Source organism: Halichoeres trimaculatus, unplaced genomic scaffold, assembly GCF_033239565.1.
Source record: "Halichoeres trimaculatus isolate MK-OKI-2021-1 unplaced genomic scaffold, fHalTri1.1 fHalTri1_scaffold_17, whole genome shotgun sequence".
NCBI lineage: Eukaryota > Metazoa > Chordata > Actinopteri > Labriformes > Labridae > Halichoeres > Halichoeres trimaculatus.
The window spans coordinates 19,053,744-19,059,743 of NW_027437195.1; positions in this window are offsets into that span (position 1 = coordinate 19,053,744).

The window sequence follows — 6,000 nt, forward strand, 5'->3', positions numbered from 1 at the left end:
ACAGTGTCTAAGTAGCATTTGTCAGAAACTGTTTTCTCCACTAACATGCTCATTAAGATCTAAACTGGGACGATGTGCTTTTGTTTTGATTTGATTCTTTTATGCTTTTTAAGGGGCTGATTTAATTCGGATTGCGATTCTTCAATAGTTCAGATTTTTGTGATTTTTAGTTTGCTTCTTTTACACCAGACCATGTGAAAAAGTTGAATGAATATTTTATGCTAATCATTGTTACGATAATGAGGGGTCCTTGGAAAAGTGTCTTACCATGCTGGAGAATGGCAGGGTATGGATGGCCAGTGTGACTGCGCCCATAAACATTATAGGATAATTGTTATGATGCCACCATAGCTGGCCCAGCTTGATCTGTTAAAAAAGGAAGGACATCAGTAAATGTGTGTACTATTCCACAACAACTTTTCATGTTTTATACAAGAAAAAAAATCCCCGGCACAGGCAAAGTGTAATTCTGTGACTGTGGCAGGAATCTGAGATTAGCCTTTCTAATACAGGGTAAAGGAACCTCCACTATCTCCATGACTCACGGGTGAGTTAGAGATATGTCAGTTTGTAATTTGGGTAAACTGAACCTTTGATATTTTTTTGAAGGTAACCCCAGTTTGAAGAGTTTCACTTAAAGAAAGATTTTATGTTGTGCAGCTCAGTGTTAAGCTCTTACGAAGCTGCCTCTTCAGATAGCTGGGTGCATGCTTCCTCTGTGACAAATACTGTCACTCTTTCTTTGAACAGTTATGGTCTAATTTGACCAAAAGGAATTCATAGTCAATTATCTTGTGGCATCAGACATTTCATCAGCTCTCAGACCACAAAGTTACAGCCCGGCTTATCTGCCCCACTGCAGTGCCCGCAGTCAACCAGTCAGGGTGGGTTTTGTGTGTCCATATTGTTTATTTTAACCCTCATTAAAATGTGGTGGGGTGGCTTTCTCTCTCCAGGGCTCAGTGGCTACTGTGGTGGGGAGATAGGGGACTGTGGTGTATCCCCTTGGGCGTCCCACAAAAGGCTGTCTCACCCCCTTCCCATGCTTGCCACTCACCCCATCTGGGTCCTGCAGTCACACCCTGAGGTAAAGCTGCGGTAACTGCGGCTGTTGGCTGGTAAAGAGGCACAGTGAGGGTACACAGATAAAAAAACCAAGTGGATAAATGTTATTCTGTGTTATCACCACTAGAGGGTACTCAGCTACAGTGAGCGGAAAGGGAAGGCTTTCAAATCTGAGTCCAACTACTGTCCTGGGGGATGTTCTTATCTCCGCTACATGGTCAGCACTTTTTCACGGGAAGCATAACAGAGGTCTTATGTGTTTGTGTGAAAGAGTCAGGGGATAAAGGGAGATGTGGGTCTTAAAGTAAGTGGTTTTAAAGAAAAAAAGAGGGACTGAGTCTTCTTCTGCTGTGGTCTTAAAAGGCACTTTGTGACGTCAGGTATTTCATGCCTCCTGGGGCCTTTGTCAGGCTGTTTAGTCTCCTTATAAGACTACAATAGTGGCCTGTTTTATTTTGTCTGTGACGGAAAAACTATTAGACATGAAAGACTTTGCTCTGTCAGCAGCCACACCCCACCTTTGCTTTACAGAGAGGAAAATGTACCTTGCAGTTTTTTGTTGTCTTAGTGTGTCAGAGCCTGCAGCAAATATCTGTCTGGTATGCAATGAGTTATTGTCGTGTCTGCTGGTGCTTGTGAGCTATACTAAGTGTCTATGGGTGTTTTTATATCTCAAACATACTCCTGTCGCTCAAACTAAAACTAATAAGGAAATGTCTGTTGGGTGTGCTGATAATCCCAGGTCTGTGAGTGTCTTCAAAGGAGATCTCTGTCTTTGTTCAGATTGAGCTCGCAGGTTCTCTTTGAGAACTATACAGCACATCTAGGGGGAGAGACAAGGTCTTTGAAGTTTTGGTCCTGCCATCCATTTTTTTAGCTCCCTGGCTTTCTTTTTTCATGCCAGCCACTGCAAAGGCCAGGCCTCTTTGAGAGAAACAGCCCTGTTTGCTCCTCCCTGCCATGTTGCCATGGTGAAATGACAACAGACTAAAACCACGTGACTCCGCTGACAGTAAAGCTTCTGTTGTTTTGTCAAATTTTTGGTCTTTAAAGTGTCGTCAGAGGCAGCTGAGGTACACAAACAAGATCCTTGAATTTATTGGAAACTGTAGTCAGGGTTAAAGGCCTCACCTATCTGTGGTTTTATTTTTTTGTTTTAGTTTATTTTTTCTGGTCTAAGCCAGCATGTACTTTACTCAAGCAGCCACTGTTCTGATATTGTGCTTTAACAATAAGGAGAAGAAGAATGGAGATATTGATTGCCCTTAGCTGCTCCTATCCAGCCTGTGTGCACAGTTTGTGTTGGCTAAGCCCTCTATCCTAATAGCTTTTAGACTTCCATTAGGTCGCTGCAAGCAGCGTGGTTTAAGTAAGTAACAAAAGGCCTTGTCAAAACGCTTTAAGCATTTATTAGCCAGTCAGTGTTATTTCTTCAGCCTTTCAGCTCATCCAGGCGAACACACAAGTCGTGATCGAACAGTTGTCATCATTTTGAACTTTTTTTTGTTTGTTTTTGGCTCTGTTGTTTTTACTAAGGCCCTGAGCTGGATTAGCTTCTACTTCAGGGAATTTGTGGGATTGAACAGTGAGAGCTGTGGCTTACTCACCCTGTAAACGTTCAATGTCGTGAGACTTTTTTTTTTTGCAGTAAAACCACTGTCACAGTCTGTAAAAAAGAAAAAAAATGTACAAAGTGTTGCAGAGGAGTTCTGGATATTTTAAAGCTCACTTCAAGAGGAGAGACCTGGGGCTTAAAACAGAGAAAGAGGCTCAGTGGATTTAGAGTTAGAAAGGCATTGTTAGGGTGTCAGACTGAAGGGCCTCGAACATCATAAAAGAAGTCGAGACATTCAAGCTTCTTCATACAAAAATAACTTTGGATTACATTCTGGTTTCTACATTTTCCTGTCTATGTCTGAAGCAGTGTGCTGGTGTGCTGGCCTGTTTTGTCAAAGGAGCTCCTCATACTTTATGAATATTGTGTGGTTTGTTTCCTGATTGCCAGTGCGTCTTCAATCCCTCTGTGTCCCTGCGTTCCCTCAAAGTCCTGAGCGAATGCTGGGGATTATGATGTTTTTCCACCAAGATGACTGTCGTTTGACGGGAAAGCCTCATTTTGTGTGTATGTGCATGCATGCACTTGCGCCCTTTTTGGAAGCATCCCTGGGTTCTCTCTGCACCAGCGCTCATGCTACGGAAGCCACCAGGGTCTTTTTCTCTTGTGGTTGGACCACATATGCCAGAGCCTTTGCTTTGGTTGGAAGTGTGTTGGTTTGTTTTTTTTCTCTCATAATACAGAGGACAAACTCCACTACTGTCCCTTTGCCTTGTAGTAGCAGGTTGTTTTCAGCCCTGTACTGCAAAAAACAGAAATCTTACCAAGAGTTTTTGTCTTATTTTTAGTAGAAAATGTCTTTTAGACTTTATGTGATGTGTGTTATGTTTTAAACTTTAATATAGCCACATTAACCAGACCAGTCCAGAATTTTTGTTTTCTTTTTCAATACTTTACAAGCTATTCAGACCGACCTCATTTTTGTCTTTAAATAACTTGAAACAAGAAATTTTTCTGGACTGATGAGTAGAATGTGGCTCACATCCAGTGTAAAAAGACAATTTTTACTTAGAACAAGACAAAAACACTTGATAAGATTTCAGCTTTTCGAAGCGTGGCCTCACCATAAAGAGCCTGCTCTGGGTGTCACAAAGAAAATAATAAGAAAATGATGGCAACCATTTATAGAATATAACAATAAGAACAACCCCATGGAAAATTAGTTCTAACCAGATCAAAATACCAAGACGCATCCTCCGTGTCATATTATTAATATTTAAATTGTCTTTTTCTATTATTCTTGTTTTATTTTTTATTGCATTATGTTTTTATTTATTTATTATTATTTTGTTTATCATTATTATTATTATAATTATTATTATTATTATTATTATTATTATTATTATTATTATTATATTTTTATTTTTTCATCAAGTTATTGTATGTGTGTATGTACAGTTGTGTTGCGTGTGTGTGTTGGTGTATCCATATGTGTAAATACATGTATACATAAGTGCACATTTATGTGTGTATGTGGATTTGCCTTTTCATCATACCATGAATGTGTGAACGGATGCATATATTAATATCTATTAATCATTTTTGTATTTCTATGCAGCAAAGGAAAAGCACCCACTAAAGAGAAGTAAAAAAACAAACAAACAAGAAAATAAGAACAAGAAAATATGGAATATGAAAAATTTCCTCAAAAAATTTGCTTCATACAAAAATAATGTCTTAATACAAGTAGCTGTTCTCTTGCTCCATTGGCAGATTTTTTTTTAAACTTGTTACAAGCAATTCAGACCTCACTTTTGTCTTTTAAAAAGATGAAATAAGACATGTTTCTGGATTGGTCAGGTGAATGTGGCTCACATTAAGGCTAAAGAGACATTTTGTACTGAAAATGAGGCAAAAACACTTGATAAGATTTCAGTTTTTCACAGTGCCCATTGTTTTTTAATTTTATCAACGCCTGCTTTGCCAGTGGCTGCTGTCCCAGCCACTGCTTTGACCCCTGAGCATAGATTGCCAATGGTTTAAAATCTCAGTTCCTAGTTTCAGAAGCTTCTGTGGATTAGACCCGACTTGAGAAAAATGCTATAAAAAACAGAATCTCATCATTATTTTGTACTCTTCTATTTTATCTAAATCTAGTCCCTTGAGCACGTTATCAAAGAGGTTAAACCCTTGTCCCTCATGGCCACCTAGAGCACATATCAGATCTTTCCAGGTACCTGGACTTATCTAAACCGGTTCTGCATTGGCTGGATACTTCTAGGTTTGCCAACCAAGCAAGGAACAATAAAAGAGGAGAACAATGAGCTGGCTGCAGATCAGTAGGTTCCCGCTTGGCCTCTCCCAGACGCTACGTCTTATTTCCTATTTGATTACTCACGCCTGCCTGATGAGCCGCACGCTCACACTCCTTGCTGTCTGTCTGTCTGCAGGAGAAAACCCAGAGGAAAGACTTTTTGAAGGAGACTGGTTTTGATTTGCAGACTGGAATGCCTTTGTGATAATATTTCAAGATTTATTGGCAGGGGGTGATAGATGTGTGAGACAAAAGTAGGAAGATTTGGATAGAGTTATGATGTGTGAACGCTCATGATTCAATCACATTTAGGTATCAGCCACAGGATTTATGAATGCTTCCACGCTGGGTGTGTTGAAGTGCTTTTCTCTGCTAATTTATGCCTTTGTCCACCAACAGGCCTCCAGGATCTGCCCATAAAGGACTTTTTAACTGGAAAAATAATACTGCTGGACATAAAAGTCTAAACTGCCTTGCCACCCAAGCTTGCTTGCTTGCTTGCTATGGGCTGGGTCCCGTTTTCCTTGCGGTCTCCCTCCTTCTAATGCTCTCTACCCCACCCCTCCTCTGCACCAGGCCCGAGGTAGGAAATCAAACCAATTACGGTTGTGTTTAAAGAAAATTGGAGCAGGGCCGGAAAAGTGAGGCATTTCTGAAACCCACAAAAAGAAAACTGTGGGGCTGCTCTTTGGGAAAATGCCATTCTCGAAGAACACACGGAGAGATCTCTTGTTTTGATTTAGCAAACACGATCAAGCACGATCTTATTTTTTTGGAAAAAACACATTTTTAAGCAGCCCTACTTTACCACACCAATCAAAAAACTATTCTTCACTCTGTGTTCCTAATGATTCATTTCTTTATCTGTCATGAGCGAGGTTGATGGATTTGCTCCCTGGATGTTTTTCATACCGCCTGTGTTTATATTCAGGTCTGCCATGTCGTTCTGTGAATGGCCTGCCATAATTCTGCACCTCATAAAGTGGCAGAGTACACCAAGATGTCCCACAAATTCTTCTTGGCTCACTCTGCTCCCGGAGCCCCTGCTGAGGTACAGTTTAAGGCC